The sequence below is a fragment of the Leptidea sinapis genome, chromosome 7, assembly GCF_905404315.1.
Source record: "Leptidea sinapis chromosome 7, ilLepSina1.1, whole genome shotgun sequence".
Lineage (NCBI taxonomy): Eukaryota > Metazoa > Arthropoda > Insecta > Lepidoptera > Pieridae > Leptidea > Leptidea sinapis.
Genome location: NC_066271.1, coordinates 10,488,136 through 10,509,617, shown reverse-complemented (window position 1 = coordinate 10,509,617; position 21,482 = coordinate 10,488,136). Strand labels below are relative to the sequence as shown.

At 32.4% G+C, this 21,482-nt stretch overlaps 2 protein-coding genes across 8 annotated transcripts in view; both read left to right on the top strand.

Moving 5' to 3' along the window:
• Positions 1–21,482, top strand: part of LOC126965438 (P protein-like) — a 234,307-nt gene that overhangs the window by 151,593 nt on the left and 61,232 nt on the right. The gene's annotated exons all lie outside the window — the stretch shown is intronic.
• LOC126965443 (cytochrome P450 4C1-like) overlaps positions 8,807–21,482 on the top strand; it is a 29,265-nt gene continuing 16,589 nt past the window's right edge. Inside the window, exon 1 of one of the 2 annotated variants that reach the window (XM_050809063.1) lies at positions 8,807–8,971. The gene's annotated coding sequence lies outside the window, so the exon portion shown is untranslated. Of the gene's footprint in view, positions 8,989–21,482 lie in introns of both variants that reach the window. The other variant, XM_050809062.1, reaches the window with a different exon arrangement.

Sequence of the window (21,482 nt, the reverse complement as noted above, 5' to 3'; positions counted from 1 at the left end):
ATAAAAATCGCTTTATCAATCAAATATTTTATAATTGGAAAATTGGAATGATAATGGGAAATAATAAAAGTAGACTAAGTCTCCAGCTAATATTTTTATTGAGCCCTGTGTCTTAGCCCTGGTTAAAAATATTTATTGAAATGGATTAAAAATGATGAAATTTGAATACTTTTGAATACTTTCAATTCATTTTCAGATATATACCGTTTACATGGGGTGACTGATTCCCAATACTTTTCAATCAATATTTTTAATCAGGGAGAGTACGACATACATAATACTTAACAATTATTTAGATTATATATACATATTAATAAATAACAACATTTACATTAAACACTGACAAAAACAAACTAAATAGCGTGGAGCACTGGCACAAATGAGAAATAGTCTATACACTACACGGCTAGCTACTGCGAACTATAGGCGCCGCCCGACCATCACGCGACATGCAACACACAGACGAAAAAGTTTGAGACGATGTTATAAAAGTTTCACTTTAAAAAACATTTATTTCAACACACACACACAAATACCAAAATGAAGCACCTTAAAAATACACAAATATAAAAACGTGTGGTGTTTAAAAAGGAGCGATATGTGGTCACTCTAATATTAATTTATTAGAACAATCCACCAACACAATTAGATCCAGATCTATGTTCAAATCATAATCCAATCTTTTCTTAGAGCCTACAAGAGTAACCGGCACCTCTAAAAGCTGTATTAATATATTTACCAATTATAAGCCCACTTCTCAGTCAAGCCTGTAAGCCTCTTTTAATATTAAATTTAAAAAATGTAATACAATTAAAATGTTTACATTTGTTCCTGTAAATAATAGACGAATGGAGAAATATAGTGGTAAAGTTTCAGTGAAACTCTCAAATTTGAATTAATTAAAATATAATAATAATCCGGACGAGATGTATGATATGTTATTTAAAATAATTTAAACAGCTGTTTCTATATTTATTTTTAATACAGTCAACTCAGGTGGTCTCTTGTTAATTAAACAGGCAACAGCTTGCAACTCCTATGAGCAGACAACGGCTATATGAACTATATCGTTAGAGATCATTATATAATCATAGCTGACCCATCAAACGTCGTATTGCCATATAAAATATTGAAAAAATCAATTATTAAAATTTTGATGCAACCGATTCTCAGACCTACCAATTATATCGTACTTCAATTATTGTATTCGATTGCCATCTTGCAACCCTATATCGGTTTGGTGGAAGGAACAGAATAATATAAAAATCGTGATACAAAAATTGTTGTAGATCGTAGAAGGGCGAAACTTTAAATTTGTATGTATTTTTCAATGCTGAATCATAATAAAATAGATATAAAAAAAAAATGTAAAAACAAAAAAAAAGTTTGAGTTACCCCTTACCCTTAACATCTAGGGGGATGAAAAATAGATAGTAGCCGATTCTCAGACCTTCTGAATATGCATATAAAATTTGGTAAAAATCAGTAAATCCGTTTCGGAGGAGTAAGGTAACTAACATTGTGACACGAGAACTTTTATTTATAATCATGATGCATCTTTTCTCGAGTATGTTAAAAATTGTCTAAATCATTTAAAACGTTTGTTCTGTTGCAAAGTCTATGCATATTAAAAATGCACCAAATAAAATAAAGATGACTTGGAATGTTATTAACTGGGAACGTGCTAGCGCGAAAGACCACAACATTGAATACAATCTATCATTAAACAACACAATAATTCAATCTCAACAGGAAGTTGCTTCTGCCTTTGCGAATGTTTATTGACATTCCAGTTTCTATCACGAACCCTCTTGTCTCCTCCACCAGTGTTGCTGAGTTACTTCTTCTATTTAGAAACTGCTAGAAAATAGCAACAAATTTACAATTTTAGTTTTGTAAGCCTAGGAGAAATAATTAAAACTTTTAAATCTCTAGACTCTATTAAAATAATAAGTTCAATAATGGATGTCGAAGCACTATATCTTGCAATAATCTTCAATAATTGTTTTAAACATGGCCTGTTTCCTGACCTTCTGAAACATAGTAAAATTACACGAATATTTTAGTCGGATGCATTTCTGACCCGAATAACTGTCGTCCTGTGTCGGTTTTGCCAAAAAATAATCTCAAGCCAAATGCTTACTTATCTCATAAGTTAGGTAATTCATATGAAACAATTTAGCTTTACTAGGGGACGTTCAACAACGGATGTAGGCGTTGAACTAATCAAGAATATTTATGATGCCTGGAAGGAATCGCAGATTGCACATGGTGACTTCTCTGATTTATCTAAGGCTTTTGATTGTGTTCAACATTCAACGCTAGTTTATTTTTTTAGGGACGAGACAGGCAGGACGTTCAGCTGATGGCAATTGATACGCCCTGCCCATAACAATACAATACCGCTTAGGATTTTTGAAAAACACAAAAATTCTGAGCGGCTAGTGTAGTCTATTGTGCTCGTCACCTTGAGACATAAGATGTTAATTTTCATTTGCCCAGTAATTTCATTAGCTACTGCACCCTTCAGACCGAAACACATTACTGCTTCGCGGCAGAAATAGGCGCCGTTGTGGTACCCAAATCTAGCTGGCATCCTGTGCAAAGGAGCCTACCTGGTAACTGGTCAGGAATCTATGTCACTTTGGCATAAAAGGAACTGGGCTCGATATTCTAAATAATTAATTACATTATCATATTAATATACATTAATCTTAAGTAATAATCTAAGCTTTTCTCAAGTTAAACAATTTCAATATTAAATAGTTAAACTTAGATAAGTTTTCAATTCTGTCGGGCGTCACGAGACGTACATATTTTTTTATTACTAGCTGACCTGGCAAACGTTGTTTTGCCATATAAATTATATATTATGTAAACCTTCCTTAAGCTTCAACGAATCTATTACAAAAGATTACATTGAGATCGGTCGAATAGTTTAGGAGTTATTAGGGAACATACAAACATACATTCTCTTTTATATGATCAGTCATTATAAAATATAAATATTAATGTACCCAATTGATGTTGAGCTCACCGCTTCAGTTGAGGAAAAAGAAGATTACTTTACGCCTTTGTAAAATTACTTATTTTAAACTGTTTATCCTGTAACAAAATTACCTATCATTAAGTATTATTATTTATTGTAAATTATGTTGATAGTCATAAAGTAGTAGTTATATTAAAACGAGCAATTGTGGAGTTTCTTCTCAACATACTATTTATATTTATAGCGTGGTTTTAGATCTAAAACTTAAAAAAAAAAAAACAAAAAAAACAACCGACTTCAAAAACACTATTTTAAAACAATAGATATAATATGCACTAAAAAGTATTAAATAATTGCGTATTTTTATACAATCTAATTCTAGTTACGATTATTGTTATTTTTGGAATCGGTGTCCTTCCGCCGCGACCCGCTCTCGCCTCTCGCCTCCTCACGACTCAAGTACTTCTCACCTATAACTATGTATGTAGTTACAAACCTATCTTGGATGACACCGACTCCAAAAATTACAAAATCGTAACTAGAATTAGATTTATTTATTAGATTGAATAAAAATACGCAATTATTTTAATACTTTTTAGTGCATATTATATCTATTGGTTTGGAATAGTGTTTTTGAAGTCGGTTGTTTTTTTGTTTTTTTTTTATATTTTGATTTTTAGTGAATTTGAAGTACACTAAGAATTTGTCTAAATATGTGTAGATATACTAAATTTTTCAATGCAGCAATGAACGTAAGCGCTTAATTGAAGAGTTCCGTTACTTTGCCATGGATTCCGTAATCAGAACCTAACCAAACTCTCACCAAACTATCTTTGAAGTATATCCTTTCCAAAATAAAAAGAATTAATGAAATCGGCTGGCGCGATATTGAGTTATTCGTAAATTTATCTTATTACTTTGCTATACGTATGTATAGCAAATTTAAGACTTTTATAGTTTTCTCATGGATGCCATAGTCAGACCTGGACCAAATTAACGCGTGGTGGTTGTAAAAGTAGTAATGTGCTACATTATACTTGATTCCAAATTCCAAAAGGATTAGCTTATAGACTTAGGCTGATTTGCACCAACTTACTTTAGCAATAACAAACATGTTAAAGTACCGATTAAGCAAAATATTGGTTGCACCATTTGACAACTTCTAGATGACGCTTTAAAGCCCCGTATTCATGGTAAACATTTGTTTAACAACAAAGTTGAATAAACGTGTTGCGGAATTGCTGTCAACATGTTGCTGGCAACACTGCGTGTTGCAGAGTTGATAGCGTCATGTTGACAAGCTCTCGCCCGACAAGCGTAAACATCAGTTTAGCGACAATTGTTGACGCGTGTGAACGTGTTTGCAACAGTTTATAAACATGGCAGTAGTGTGGAGCAATGATAAAATAATGCAACTAATAGATTTATTTCAATCAAAACCATTATTATGGGATTCTTCTATAAAAGAATACAAATATAGAAACAAAAAGAACGATGCATTCGAAGAAATTTCTCAAGCCCTAAATATACCCAAAAAAGATGTGGAAACTAAAATACATGTACTGCGTACATGAGAACTGTTTGAATCTCCAGTTGCAAGATACCGTAATGTAATAGCCAGCCTCGTTTGAGGTGACACTGGCTGACGAATATTTGTTTCTCTTTTGGCTATTGATGGACCAATCATTTCCAGAAGATGATCGAAATCACTTTGCCACATTCTCGTAAATTTACCAAATGATCCATCTCCCATTCTGAGGTCACTCATCAAATTTCCTCTTTGCAAAAGATAGTTTCGAATCCACCATCTTTTTTTTTTATTAGAAATCTTATACATCTCAGATACAGAAAACACAACAACACTACCTCCTCGGGCAACATTTTAACGCAGACTGGCATGTGGACAACCTGTATTGATTTAAACATAGTTGCTAGCAACATTCTCGCCGCTCACCAACAATGTTGATCAACTATTCCTAAACAAATGTTTACCATGAATACGGGCCTTAACTGTTTACCGTAACCGTCCAACCTTCGCTGGTTAAAGCTATTGTTGATGTTAAAGAGACATCTGACGATGTGTTAAGTTTGACTTCCAAACTAAAATATTCTCAAAAAGCGTTTGTGATCTTATAGTTCTGATGACTAAAGAAATAATTTTATTACCTACCAATATCACATCTACAATAATAAAAGTATTTTGTCTAGACCCGGTAGTTTTTCCACATGGGATGAAGTATCATTCTTGGCGACATTTTGAGTCTCGGTAAATGTTGCTATGTAGCTGTTTGAACGATTGCAACGGTGGTTAAATGGTCGAATATTGAAGTAAGTAGAAATAGGCAGTAGTTAAGTATGGTTTCTATTGGAGATATTTCTTTATTATTGTTATAAATAGGTGCGGGATAATAAGCCTACGGTCCGTGTCATATTGTTGTCACTGTTAGATTGAAATACTTAACGTCACTTGAGCTAAAAGAAACAAGTTTAGAATCCCTGAGACACACTCGCATTCAAGTTGATAAGCATGCTAACACTTCCCTCACTATACATAATATGTATGAATATAATGTATGTTTGAAAAAGTATTACTTAGATCACAAAAATTTACGATTTGAATTCATTCGGACGCGTGTCACAAACCTTTGAAATTTCAATATGAACACCTAACAGAAAACAATGAAACAAAATAAATTACAATAAAATTTATTTATTTCAATCTATATAACTTATAAATGCTAGCCCAAAGCTTTTTTTATGGAAAAATGAGGACAAACGAGGGTACGGGTCATCTGGTGTTAATCACAGGAGCGTTGCCGGCCTTTAAGGACGCGCTTTTTTTTCAAGTTTTTCATGTCGTTTCGTACCGGACTGATTTCGAAACTGAAGTGGTAGTGGGTAAGGCACATGGGTGCAGGTGTAAGTAACTGTGTTTTTACATTAGAGCCTTTTAGAGACCTTTTCAGTCCCCCTGAAATTAAGAACTGTCTTGAAACGTCGGGTAAACAAATAATAATAAAAATGTAACTTTTACGCATAAATCTAATGTAAAAACACAGTTATAATTACACGCGTTGTAATCCTTTAAAAGTGTTTTATTTATGGTATCATTAAGAAAGTCATTTATGTTATAGTAACCTTTACCACACAAACGTTTTTTAACAATTCTTTTGAATAACGTGATACTTTTGTTTGGAACATTTTCTGGGATCTTGTTGTAAAAGCATATACATCGCCTCACAAAAGACTTACTAACTCGACTTAGCCGAGTAGTAGGCATCATCAGTTTATGTCTGTTCCTGCTGTTAACATTATGGTTATGACAATTTCTAGCAAATTCACTTATGTGCCTATGAACATACATTACATTATCAAGAATATATTGAGAAGCAACAGTCAAAATGTTTATTTCTTTAAATTTTTCTCTTAATGATTCTTTAGGACCTAGGTTATAAATCGCGCGAATAGCCCTCTTCTGCAGCACAAATATGGTATTAATATCGGCCGCACTGCCTCATAACAATATACCATAGGACATAATACTATACGCGCGTATACTAATCGCGCCGTATCTATGTCAGTTAACCGTCTAATTTTCTTAACCGAGTATGCTGCATAACTAAGCCTATTCGCCAATCCTTCAATATCCCCCACTGCAATTTGGGAACTTATATACATAGAACTGGGAACTTATATACATAGACTTAATTGGTACATGAGTACAATGGGAAGCCCCAATAACTTTGGAAGCACTTAAAGTATAAAATTCTGCTGGTGTCGTTTCCATCTCTTCAATGGTCTCAGACATGGATATTAATTATTCTGCTCTCATGCTTGCTATTGCAAGCTCGCCTCGCTTACTTATAATTATTATCTTATCAATAAGTAGGTACTTACAGCTATATATTATTTTCTTTGATTAATGCGAGTGTTACACATATAAATTAGTTTTCTTGCTATTTAACAAAAGGTTATTAGCGCTAAACCAGTACAGATGTCAGATAAAATATCTCTTTGAAATCTCTTTGAAAATCAGTGAAGTGTCGTCCGCAAACAATACTACCTTATGTTTTTTCTCTACAAGATTAAGAAGATCATTTATATAGATAAGGAAGAGTAACGGTCCAAGAATAGACCCTTGTGGTACCCCCATACTGAGAGGAGTCCCAGGAGATCTCCTGCCATTAACGTCGACCCTCTGAATCCTATTGTTTAGATATGAAGTCAGAAGATCGAGTGCAGTTCCTTTTAGGCCATAGTGGTATAGCTTCCTGACCAGCGTTGAATGTTGAACACAATCAAAAGCCTTAAATAAATCACAGAAGATGCCAAGTGCATTCTGCGATTCCTCCCAGGCCGTTGTTGAACGTCCCCTAGTAAAACCAAATTGTTTCAAATGAAGTAACTTATGAGAGTTAAAGTAAGTAAGCATTTGGCTTAAAATAATTTTTTCAAAAATTTTACTAAGGGTCGGCAAAACCGACACAGGACGATAGTTGTTCGGGTCAGAAGAGCATCCCGACTTAAATATTGGTGTAATTTTACTATGTTTCAGAAGGTCAGGAAACACGCCACGATTAATACAATTATTAAATACTATTGCAAGATATGGTGCTATGACATCAATTATTGAACTTATTATTTTAACAGAAATGCCCCATATATCAGCAGTTTTTTACATATATTTGGTTATAACATGTTGTTTTTTTAAGTTACGCAAAACTTTTAGTGTTCCCTACGTATAACGACCATAATTATGTATAGTGGAATTGTGTATCTTATATAGGTCTACAGAAAAGTTCGCGAGGGCACATCTATCCATTATGGATGACATACTATATCCATGAAATGAAATGAAATGAAATATGAAATGAGATGAAAATAAAATGAAATATATCTTTATTGCACACCACAAAATAATTAAACATAACAAAAATCGAGACTACAAAAAGCAATAGGCGGCCTTATCGCTTAAGAGCGATTTCTATCAGGCAACCTGTAATGAATTAGTTATAGTTGAAAAGATAACAGAAGGTGGTGTTATCAATATGCATATAATTTAAACATACACATACAGTAAATAATTCCAAGAAAAGAACTAGTAATGAATTTGTCACAGTAATAAATAATAATTATGGAGCATTGTTTTGAATGATTGGAGAGTTTGAGCCTTTCTGATTTCAGATCCATTTTAATCCTTTAAAAAATTGGCAATCATAAAGTGGTAATGTAAAAACTGTTTACAGAAAAACGATATTAATCCTTATCATTTTAAGTAAGTCCGATATTATTTTAACTCTTTTACACCATATAATTTAAATGGCATAAAAGGCATTAATTATTTGCTCAAAATTGATTCCTTTAGAATTCTTTTTGATGTCATTTCTAATATACTAGATACTGCTACCGCTTCGGAAACAAATGACGCTCTGAGAGGGTAGAAACGTCGCAAGAAACTCTCCCAGCATTTGTTTTTTTGCGCAATGAATTTTATATCTTAGGTTATCGCTTCGCTTGATGCTATTTGACATTTTACTATTAACAGAACGTCTGTTGGGTCAGTTAGTATCAAATTATGATCAATTTTTCTTAACACTACAAACAGTAATTGCAAATAAAAAAGATCAGAAGACGATGCAATCTGTCAAGTTCTCTTGAACGTAGCCTCCGACTATGTGAACGCTCTGGACAAAACGCGAATTGGCTATTTCCTATACCTAACAGCGACATATTATTGTGTTTAACAACATAATAATATATTAAACCAGTCATCAACCATTATCATTTAGTACAAATCTGAAGTTGACGGCGCATCGCCGTTTTAATGCGCATATCTGAGCGCAATATTTACACAAATAACACAACTGTTTGTATTCTAATAAATTATTATTTAACAAAATGAGTGCAAAATAATTCCAATTAGTATTATGTACTATTGAATTTGAAGTGAATTAATATTGTAAACATCAGTCAAAGTTCAAGGTAACATTTAAATTCAAGTAAGTAGCAAGGACTTTATTTATATACATTATAGGTGTTATAAATACATTAATTTATCTCTCCAAGTCGTGCCCGTTATTGAGCATACAAATATTTCACATAAACAAAATAAATAAATCACACAAAACACCTTTAATATTAATAACATACTATTATTTATATGTGCTACCTATTGATAGGTTTTAAGTCGGTGCCAAGCCAAAATAAACCTTAATATTATAAACAGCTTACTTACTGTAATTATTAAGGTTGTCTGGCCACGCGTGTCTGTCCGCTTGGGTTGTTTTGTTGTAGACGAAGCTATCCCGCTCAAAGTCACGCGTGGCGAGTGTATTAATATTAAAGGCACAGGTGTATTAAATTAAATTTTTAGTTATTTGATACTTTTTAGTGTCACTTAATAATTATAATATATAATCAACGTGAATGAAAACTCTCAAAAATGCCGTACACAAAAACAATTATATCATCGAGGTAAACAAAAATGTTCATAAAATGAAAACTACTGGGCCAAACTATGTAAAATTTTTATGGGACCAAATGGCAAAAAATCGGATCATAAATCTCAGAGCAATCGGTGTACATACATAAAAAAATACCGATCGAATTGATAACCTCCTCCTTTTTGTAGTCGGTTAAAAAGAAAATTGACCAAATCATTAAATAAAGTTAAATTAATCGCATCATGAATTAAAAATAAGACTGATCACATCCTTGGATTAATTATACGTCTATATAGACTATAACAACTGTGTAAATGTTGAAAAAAATTGAGTTTAAAAAATAGAGGTTTATATTGAGTAATTCACGCACACTAACCAATGATATTTAAAAGTATAGACAGTATAGACATACCTAGACAACATTCGATGTTTGTAAATAATACACTAACGCACACATGAATAAATTAACATTGCAATAGCACACTACATTACGATTACACGTCAAAGAAGAATAGCAAAATGCAATTATGGCAAGCGAAAAAGAGATAAATGTAATTTGCTAATTGCTTCGTATTTGTATAGAAAAAATACAATCAGATATGATTTTTTACCGTACACCATGATTTATGCCTAAAATACGATTCATTCATGAGTTCATGCACTTAAAAGTTATAAAGTAGTAAAACTGCATTGAAATTAGCTAAATATAGTGTCATTGATTTAATAAAAAAAAATTGAATATAATATACGCACATTGATGATATCAATTATGTGTACATAAAATAATAAAAAACATACAGACAAAACAAAATCGAAATGTATTTACAGAAAGGCCCCACTTTTACAATTTTACTAACGACGGCTCCCAAAAAGTTTTAAGTTTACAATTATTATTATTTGCATATTATATTATTTATGAATGTCTTATTGTTGAGGGTTTATTACAATAACATAATGAGAGAAGAAGAAAATGATCAATTGATTCTTCTGCAGTTACCATGGAACATACCAAAAGGGACAGTGTTACTGAAAAATCTCCTACGTAAACAAATAACACTCACTGTCTACATCCGCTACCTACCCTAAAATTTGTTTTAGTAGTTTGATAGTTCAGCAATCTATGCTCGCACTTGTTTATTAAAAATTATTACATTTCGTATTACATTCACTGCAACAACACCTTTTTTACATTATTTCCTAAAATATACTAACTCGATCATACTTCATACAATAATACATATAATGATATTATACAAAAAGTAGGTTCTATAATATTATCATTGACACTAACACAAAGTGCAAATCGCGCACCTTACATAACACTCACGCACACTAAACTAATATTCCTGCAGTGTTTTTATCGGTTGTAACACCAAGAGGCTCTATCTAGACGTATAAATTATCTAACATCACATCATTATAAGGAAAAATTATTACAAAATTGAAAATCAAATCAAAAGGCTGCTGTTTTATTTCTGCAGACATAAGTGTTTTTAATACCACGGACTAGTAAAAAAGGAAGGACACCGCGCCGTGATATCAACGAGTGAAGCACCTTTATGCTAATGTGTGTTCGGTTACCGGGTATACCAGTTACACAATTTTTTCTCTTTTAAATAATTATATATCCACAAATACTTTTATATTATTGTTTTTACACTTTATCACAACGCACGGTTATTACATAATTTGTTATGTTTTTAAAGTGATAACCCTCTAATTACACAAATAAAACTAAAAACAACATTTTAAACAGTCGCGGCTTCGGGACTCGAAGCCGCGACCTGTCGCGTTCCGTGCGGTTAATACTATAAAATTAAAAACATAACATAGACACTTTCTGGATAGGTAACCTCGTGAGTTCGCGTCACCGAAATGCTTATAACAGTATATCTGTAGCTATACAGCTGACGTAGTGTTACAGCACTAATATTTTGGCGCTTACAATTTTTGTATTTAAATTTATTTTCTACTATTTAACCTCTGCAATGCATCACACAATTAGCAGCCTAGCGAAACTCTCTACGAAAAAAGGGATTGACAGTTGACGGCTACAACCTTGTAAACAACGAATATAGCCGAAATCCACTACGTCTTATGCAACTGTGCGCTTAACCGCAAACTTAACCGGATTATACTTCGTCTGCACGTTTCATACTAAACTAAATTTAAATGTTACCTTATATCCCGCCTCATATAACGTAGTATGTACATCCTCTATGCAATTAGTATTTCATAGTGGCTCTGACGTTTTCTTACTACCGTGGGAAGTAGATTTCTAGTTTCTCAATATTTTTTTTTATCGTGAATATTGAAGGTCAAAATTTTATTAAATCTAATGATAGATAATTTAACATTTATGTGTTGATGTTTAAGATATGATTAAAATCTCAAGTTTGAAATACATATTTAAGTTTATTTAAATATTTAATATTTCGAAATCATTACTTCATAATTTTAACTGTCATAAATAAAATATGGGCTTTGCTTTTGTTCCAAACTGATGATCTATAATTTTATGTCATTCGATTTTGATTATTAGAAATGTACGAAAAATATGAGGGTTATTTTAAATATCCGATTATCATATTTGCTTAGATCCTTGATCCTGAAAACGGTGGTAAATGACAATAACTTATTTAGAACACAATAAAAGGCATTAGAGGTATTTATTTTCGCAAAATTGATTCCTTTAGAATTATTTTTGGTGTCATTTCTAATATACTAGATACTACTACCGCTTCGGAAACAAATGGCGCTCCGAGAGAGAATTAAAATAATGTTAAAAATCAAGTACATTGAAGTTTGTGTAAATACAAATACTGTCCATAAATAATATGATTGTATATTAATTGTTATTTCGGTTAAATTGTATTTATATTTTGTCAGTATGTTGTACAGCCCGTTGTATGTTTGAATAGTAAAAAACATATAAACATGCAAATAGTTCTTGCTCGGAATGTCAATAGATGCGAAAACAAAGAACATGAAATTTCAAATTTAAATGGTAAAATTTCATTTCTATCGACAGACTCTACACATGCCAATTTTTTTATAACATTTTATTAAATACTAGCGGACCCGACAGACGTTGTTCTGTTAAAAAAAGACTCTCGCCAATGGAATTTCGTAAATCACTTATTTTTAGAATTAGCATACATAATATATAGGAATAAGTATAGTTGGTATGTTATTCTTCTACTGTATTGTGTGTAAGAATATAAATAAATTAATACCCCGAATGTCGGATTAAATCGTCGTTCTTAGATAATGTCTGCCCCAAATGGGGACATTTGGAAACAAAAATTGTATTTTTGAGTGTTTTTTCTAGAATATGTCGTGATTCGGTAGTTTCCCACTAAGGCAGCACAATCCTGGCGTTTCTCCGGAAAATACTTGCAAACAACGTCCAATGACTCAATGTAAACGCTAGTATGCAAGCGGTAATCAGTACTGCAATCGTATCGAAACGCTGCTCGATTCAAATCAGTACTTCATCAATTTCTTCTTATGCGTCGAAAATTATCTAGTTGTTGATCTCTGAGGTTTACTGGCTGCCTCGCTTTGCTCTTTTGATTCAGAAACACTACGTCGAGCCCATACTAACGCGGTGCTTTTTACCTGCAATTTCTTGTTCTTCGTCAGTCCAATTCGCAATGTTTTGAGTCCTAGTTGCATTACGTCTATGTCGGGAAAGATGGCACAATAAGCTAATAGAAACCCGAAACAAACACACCCACCCAATTACATTCTATACATAAGAACGTCATTGCACCCATCAGTCAACTTGAATAACATGACGTGCACTGTCAGTTGTATTTTATTACTCATGTAGCGTGAAACTAACAAAAAAACTTCATTGAATTCTTTCTATTCTCGAGATGTCATGAAAATGTCAATCCATACAAAAAGTATGAGAAAATAAATGTTTTTATAATAATATTTTTTGTGATTTTTTCGATATTTTATTACTTAGCCGTTCTTGAGTTATAAATGGTGTAACTAACACGCACTTTGTTTTATATATATATATTTGATATTTTAAATTCCTTTAGCTATAAACTTGATTCATATATTGGATGCACCTTACAAACTAATTTGCTATGTCTATATTTAGTCTGGCCATAAACACTCTTACAATTAAAAATAAACAGAACATTACATTTGAATTTGGAATCTGTCATTCTAATATGATTGTTGATTGAGTTTTTACATTTTTGCGCCAATACATTGTACAATATTTTGCGATATTAAAATGGAGTGGGTGATAAAGAGAACCGAATCGCTGTGATTACACAAATTAGGTATGGACAATGGAGCAAATGCAATTCTTAAATTTCTCCATACGCTTGGTATTAGTAAAATGTTTATGTACTGGGCTATTAATAGGTACAATGAGATCTCCTCTGTTTGTGACAGAAATAGATCTGGCCGTCCACATAGTGTTCGTACAAAAAATAGGCGGTCAAAGCAGTAAGGGAGAGAGTTAGAAGAAATCCTGTCCGAAAGCAAAAGATTTTATCTCGGGAGATGAAGATAGCACCTGGAACCATGTCGCGTATTTTAAAAGACGACTTGGGACTTGCAGCCAATAAGAGTCATTTCTTAACGGATAATTTAAAATAAGAATAGGGTGGTAAGATCGAAAAAACTACTGAAGCGGTACGCAAAGGGAGGTCACGGAACACTTTTGTTTACGGATGAGATTTTTTTTACAATTGAGCAACATTTTAAAAAATCAACATGACCGTATTTGTGCTCCAAGGTCTAAGGAAGCTTCCCAATTAGTCGACAGAGTGCAAGGGGGCACTATCCGACTTCAGTGATGGTTTGGTGAGGTATTTATTAGCTATGAAGGAGTGACTGATTTTTTTATGACAATAATTTATTTCATGATATATAATAATAATCTATGTATGTACATAAATAAGTGTATGTACATCGTATGTTACTCTTAAAAAAATGCAAAGTGTTGCCTTCATTTATTATTGTAAGTTTAGCAGTACTGCTTCTATTGTAAGTTTTAATTATAATTTATATCTATATGTATGTTATATATATTTAAGTTATACATCCTTTGTAAAGCACATAATGAAGGTCATGAGATGCACAAGCTATTCAATCATAATTATGTTATGTCACGCAAGGTCAAGATCAAGCTACTGTTCACGTACTTAAAACTGACTTCAAGAACGGAGCTCTTTGCCTACTTGACAACTCTGTGACTAAGATTATAAAGGTGCGTACAAACTGGTGAAACGTAACAAAAGCAGCCAAGTGTGAGTCGGCCTCGCCCATGAAGGGTTCCGTAACGTTCTTGAAGTTCGTTGTAACTTTGATCGGTATTTTAATAATAGTGTATTTTTTTTTATTAACTAAAATAAATAATAAAAAAATTAACATTATAATTGGGTTTTTGAAAAAAATTTTTTTTTGTGATAAATGGAAAGATTATATATTAGTTTTATAACAAAACTATTTTTTTTTTCGCAATAATTCAAAAGTTATTTCAAAATAAAAAAAAACTTTTGAATCCAGTACCGAAAACACGCCGACAACTCCCGAACAAACCCGAGCGCGTGTGACGTCATAATGTTAGTTTTCACTCATTGCAGTTGATAGAAAAATAATAAATAAAGTGTTTTGATCTATTTAATTTTGTTGTCATTATTAAATATTTAAATTTATATTAAAAATGTCGAACCTCAAAAGTTATCGTTCTTGTTTTGTACCATTATGTAAGAATACTACAAAGGCAACTCCTGATAAAATGTTTTTAAATGTTCCCCAAGATGACAAACGTCGAAATAAATGGTTTCAAGCAGTGCACCGTGATAATCCCCAAACAAAATCGAATTTTTTTTGGCGTGAAGATCATTTCGATGTAAGTATTTCTTAATACCATTTTTATTAATTATTATTTATCTAAGTATATAAATCAAATAATTATTATATATTTAATTTAAGTTCAGTAAATAATATGAATAATAATAATAAAATGAATAAGCTTTACTCCGAACTCGGTGTTCTGGACATACCCGTCCTTTCACAATACAAATATTATTTTTACGACTTAGTTGAACATAACCTATAGCTTTGTCGCCGTAACTCTCACGAGATGCTCTGCAATTTATGAAATAAATAATTATATTTAATGTAATGGAGAATAAATAATTAAATATTTTCATTTATTTTATTATTTTTTAACAAACTTACCTTGATGCCTTGGCACCTCGAACTTCAGCAGAATTAAACCGAACGTCATTTTTTAAAAAATCGGTGATCATAAATATATCAACATCAGGAATATTATCAGACTTTGCCTTAATAAATTCTTTATCACACATAGCTAATCGAAACCAACTAACAACTCGTATTTTAGCAATAAATTTTTAATATTATTGTCTAGACACGTGTAATAGCCGTAAACGCTGTACTGTTATTAAATAGCTATAACATTATGACGTCACAACTATGGTGACCAATCATGGCGCGTTTATAGTCACGTGATTTTTATTTAAATTTCATCAATTTTTAATTGTTTATAATTAATTGAAAAAATTTTTTTTTGAAGTTTTTTGCATTAAATATCAATATTATTAATAATAAAGTTTTAAAATACATAAAAAAAATCAATAATTTTTTTTTTTCAAAAACCCAATTAGGTACCTTAATGATGGGATTTAGATCTAACTATATGCGAGGCCATAAAGGCTTGTGATAGCTAAACAAACTAATTTATATTCCAGTTTGACAAGATATATTTCCTAAAATACTATCATTAAAAAAATTAAATAGGTAAATTGGGTTTAATCTATTTTTGTGTGAAAATCTTAATGCGGTTCACAGAACACATCTACTTACGAGGTTTCATCAGTATAGTTCTTATTGTTTCGGAAAAAAGTGACTGTGACCGGACAGACAGACAGACAGACATGATGACGGAACCCTAATAAAATGCATCATTCTACCTTTCATTTCAAGATCTGCAAGCGTGCATGGATAGAGCGCTCTTACCGCGCAATCACTACGAACCTCCCACGTAACTCTGTTACCGGTCGTTCTGCCGCGAACACGTTTGATTTTTTCCTTTTGCTTTTCGCGACGAATTTATGAAGAGAGAAGAACAAAAATGTTGTTCTTGCTTTTTACTTCCGTCATTGACATCAACTTTGCGATTTCCGACCACGCATTTTGGTTAAGATTTTTTTTTTACATATTTCATCATACATTCTTTGCATGATACATTTCATGTTACGTTTTACCAATCTGTTTTACCAACCTTAAGATTCTTGCTTGACACGTCGTATCGTATCTAGCAAAAGGAAAACAATCGCGAAAATTGTACAAAATACGCTAAAATATGTCCATTTTTAACCAACTTCAAAAAGGAGGAGGTTATCAATGCGATCGGTATTTTTTTATGTATGTACACCGATTCTTTTGTTTGATGCGAAATAGATGCCATTTGGCCCCATAAAAAATTTACATAGTTTGGCCCAGTAGTTTTCATTTTATGAACAGTTATATGAAAATTTTCATCTACCTAAAAATAAAAAACTACGTTTAAAAACACCGACTTCAAAAACTGAAAATTATCAAATACCTAAAAATTTAATTTAATACAACTCTTATGCAAACCTTTACCTTTAATATTAATAATGCGAATGTAAGTATCATTGAATACACATATCTGTACAGTTAAGTTCATTATTTTAAAAAATAGATAGAAATATATTTCTTTTATTTATTTAGTGTAAGTTTTTTCTTAGACGTATGAAAAACACAAGACTTATAGCAGCATAAATCTGCAGTTATTACAATCGAACTAGGGCAAAAGAAAATCTATGCGTGCATCACGAGTATAATTTATTATCTAGTGTGTTATAGTTTGAATAACAGGTTGACGACTACACGATTTCTTATTAATTAATGGTCAAGTTGAGTATATTCCGATTTTATAATTATATTATTAATAACTATTATCTAAGGCTTTCGATAGTGTGCAACATTCAACGCTCGTCAGGAAGCTACTTCGCTATGGCATAAAAGGAACTGCACCCGATCTTTTGATTTCACATCTAAATAATAAAATTCAGAGGGTCGACGTGAATGGCAGGAGATCTCCTGGGACTCCTCTCAGTGTGGGGGTACCACAAGTATCTATTCTTGGACCGTTCCTCTTCCGTATCTAAATATAAATAATCTTCCTGATCTTATAGAAAAAAAAACCATAAGGTAGCATTGTTTGCAGATGACACGACACTAATATTCAAAGCGAAAAGAAGCCATGTTATCTATGACGTAGTAAACGATATTCTATCTGACATCGTGTAACCCTAATAACCTAGTGTTAAATAGCAACAAAATGAAATATGTAAAATGTACCGTACTAAATGTCAAAAATGCTTATCCGCTTGACTGGTGGATCCCCCGTGGATTCGGCGGGCATCTGGTTGACCTTGAAACGAAAAGCCGCGCTGGGTGGGAACAGCTGCATTGTTTTTCAATATATTCTAGTTGCTCCTCAATATATTCTTGATAATGTTATATATGTACATAGATACGTATGTGAATTTGCATTATGTTACACCAGGAACAGACAAACTTATAGTGCCTACCACTCGGCTACGTCGAGTTAGTAAGTCTTTTGTGAGGAGATGGGCTTTTACAACAAGATCCCAGAAAATGTTCAAAATAAATTTATTACGAAATTCAAAAGAATTAATAAAAACGTTTGTATGGTAAAGGTTTTGTGTTTTGGTTTGAAGCGCAACAAACTAGTGAAATTACTGATTACTGGCGAACGCAATTGTGATGTTCCTCAGAATTTTGATTTCAAGAATCATGCGTACACCGTTTCGAGTAGATTATTAGACGATATATAGATACGATATTAAGATAAGATAGCACATCGAACTGTTGCCCAGAGGATTTTAGATGAAATGTCTTTTGTGGGTGTAATAAAAAATTCTAATTAGAAGAAATACCAAAGATTGTTGAGAATTCGTAAACTATGGACGGTGAAAATCAATATTTGTGAAATGTGAAATGAACATTTATCATATCCTGAGTTTACTTTACCTTCAAGCTTTGAAATGTAAAAACTGTGAGTTGGGTAAATAAAAATATGAGGGTGGAAAGTGAAATCCGTAAATCACAGGGCTAAGATGTGTTTGGTGGACTGCAGCCATTTCTGCCCATTATCGTGATATAGGTAATGCAGCGCTGATTGAAATCTATTAATCCTCAGTACTTGGAGTTTATTGTAAGTATGCTACTTGATCTTAACGCCTATATTAATTCTGCCTATAATTCGTTATATATATTTAAATAGGTCTTTTGCGTTCTATTGATTTGCATCATACAGTAATTGGTTAAGTTACAGCCAAAAAATGTTTATATATAAGTTTAGAGAAACAATGTTTTGCATTAATCGTGGCAAGAATGTGTGTTTATAGTGTTACGTTGTAATAAAATACTATTATTTGTATGTGCTAAATATTGATAGCTTTGAAGTCGGTGCCAAGCCAAATGTAATAAAGGTACCTAAACTCGTCATGCGTGACTTTGAGTCTTTTTTGAGACTTTGAGGCTTCGTCTAAACAAAACTACCCAAGCGGACAGACACGCGTGGCTAGACAACCTGTTTATAATATTAAGTTTTATTTTGTTTAGGGCTTCGCACTGACTTAAATAGGTAGCACATATAAAATATAATAGTATTTTATTAATATTAAAGGTAAAGGTAAAGGTAAAGGTTTGCATAAGATAAGGTGTATTAAATTAATTTTTTAGTTATTTGATACTTTTCAGTTTTCTGAGGTCGGTTTTTTTCAACGAAGTTTATTATTATTTATTTATTTATTTATTTGGAAACAAATACAGATACATCCTTAAACATAAATTAGATAACGTAAAAATAGAAATATGGACACAAGGATGTATTCTTAAACAGTTTCACTAAGTACACTTAATATTTAAATTTACACTTAAATTACACTTAGTTGCAGACAACCAGTTAATAAATAAATCTAACATAATGCAGCAAAAATTAATAGTATTTTGACAGCGCAACGACTGACAAATTATAGTGATGTTTTTAAGCACATAATAATCAATAACGCTATTTTTTTTAATAAAACATATATTTCGTTTTTCTTATTTAAATGTGAAAATAGATATTTTTACCGTAAAAATTATATATATTTGAAAGATTGATAATTTATACTAAAAGCAAAATGGTCAAATTATAAGAAGAGGTGTTTAGTGAGTGTTGTTGAATATATTTTAGATAAACATTCTTGTTTTTTGTTATTTGGTTGAGTTCCTGGGACAGTTTTCATCATGCTCGCTTTAATGTCACTGCTTGTGGCGGCGACGTGGGACGGGTTGTTCCCTTCCCTAAAATATGGTCGAGGGAGGCGATGGCTGGCCCATGCGTCATGCTCGTGAACGGGCGCCGCTTTCGGTGGCAGGATGATCCTGTAGCCGGAAACTCTGCCTCATGGTTACAAAATTAAAAATTTTATATTTTTTATAATTGCTAATAAAATGGTCGCTAAATACCTTTATTTATTTACGGTGTGTGTGAATTGATGCATCTACTGTACCATGGCCTGGTATTATTGTTGATACAGTAGTAGTCGGCCGTGAATGTACTCAATAGCTCTTGTTTTTTACGTATTAATTTACATTTTTTTTTGATTATTTGTAGTTTAAGTATTATTGCTGCATCACTTTACATATATTGTAACTGAAATGATTTGTGAGTGATTGCCACTTCTTATAAAAGCTCAACCCTCAAAGGAGGTGGATATAAAAAGAAAAGTAATTTCCTTGACCTGCCTGAATAAGGTGATTTGATTTGATTTGATGAGATTACCCTAAAGGATTAAGCGTTTGATTACTGTTAGTAAAAATATAATATTAATTACAAGTTTAAGCAGAATTGTCAAATTGTAAGTAGAGGTATTTGGTGAGTATTGCATGATATGTAGGATTATATGGATGTATTAGGATTATTTTACTGTTGTTTGCTGAGTTCTCGTAACAGGTTTCATCATGCTCGATTAAATGTCACTGCTTGTGGCGGCGACATGGGACGGGTCGTCCCCTTCCCTAAAATATGGTTGAGGGAGGCGTTGGCTGGCTCATGCGTCATGCTCGTGATCGGGTTGCTTGTGGTGGCGGGATGATCCTGTTGCCGGGGACTCGGTTTCAGATTCTTAAAAGTTATTGTGTGTATATATGTATGTATGGATATATACATGTTTATTTATTTATAATCGCTTATAAAATGCTCACAGAATACCTTTATTGATTTATGGTGTATGTGGATGATGCAGCTACTGTACTCAATAACTTTTGTATTAATTTACATTTATTTTTTTGACTTACTCGTGTAAGACATTGACTATTTGACGTTTGAGTGTGTTCGTTGCATCATTTTACATATAATATTGTAATTGAAATGATCTGTAAATCTTGATATAAAAGAGTGGCGATGAGTTTCTTGCTACTTCTTCCCATTAGCTCAACCCTTTACGAAGTAGCGGTAGATTTTAACTGGCAACATCAACCGATCTTCCGTCTGGTCGCCATTTTGAAGTAATCTGTCACTCGCAACAAACGCCCCTGCTCAGTCACACGCATTTACGTTCACTGAAAACAATATGTTCATAATCCTATCATCTAAAATGTCTAATGTTCATTATTATAATTATTATGTGTCAAATCTAAATAAATGTCAAATGATTTAAGTTTTCTTTAGTGTTAATTCCGCCAATATTTGTTTTTAAAACAATTCGACACGTGTTTCGCCTCTACACGAGGCATCCTCTGGACGTGTTGTCTCGCCAAAATCTGGCACGAGACTGTGCCAGTGTATTTGAGTCTCGTGCCAGATTTTGGCGTGACACACAATGGCGGAATTAACACTAAAGAAAACTTAAATCATTTGTATAATTATGGATTTCCGCAAAGTAACGCCTAATTCAATAAATTTTCTTAAATAAATGTCAAAAACAATATGTATACCGGTTAAAAAT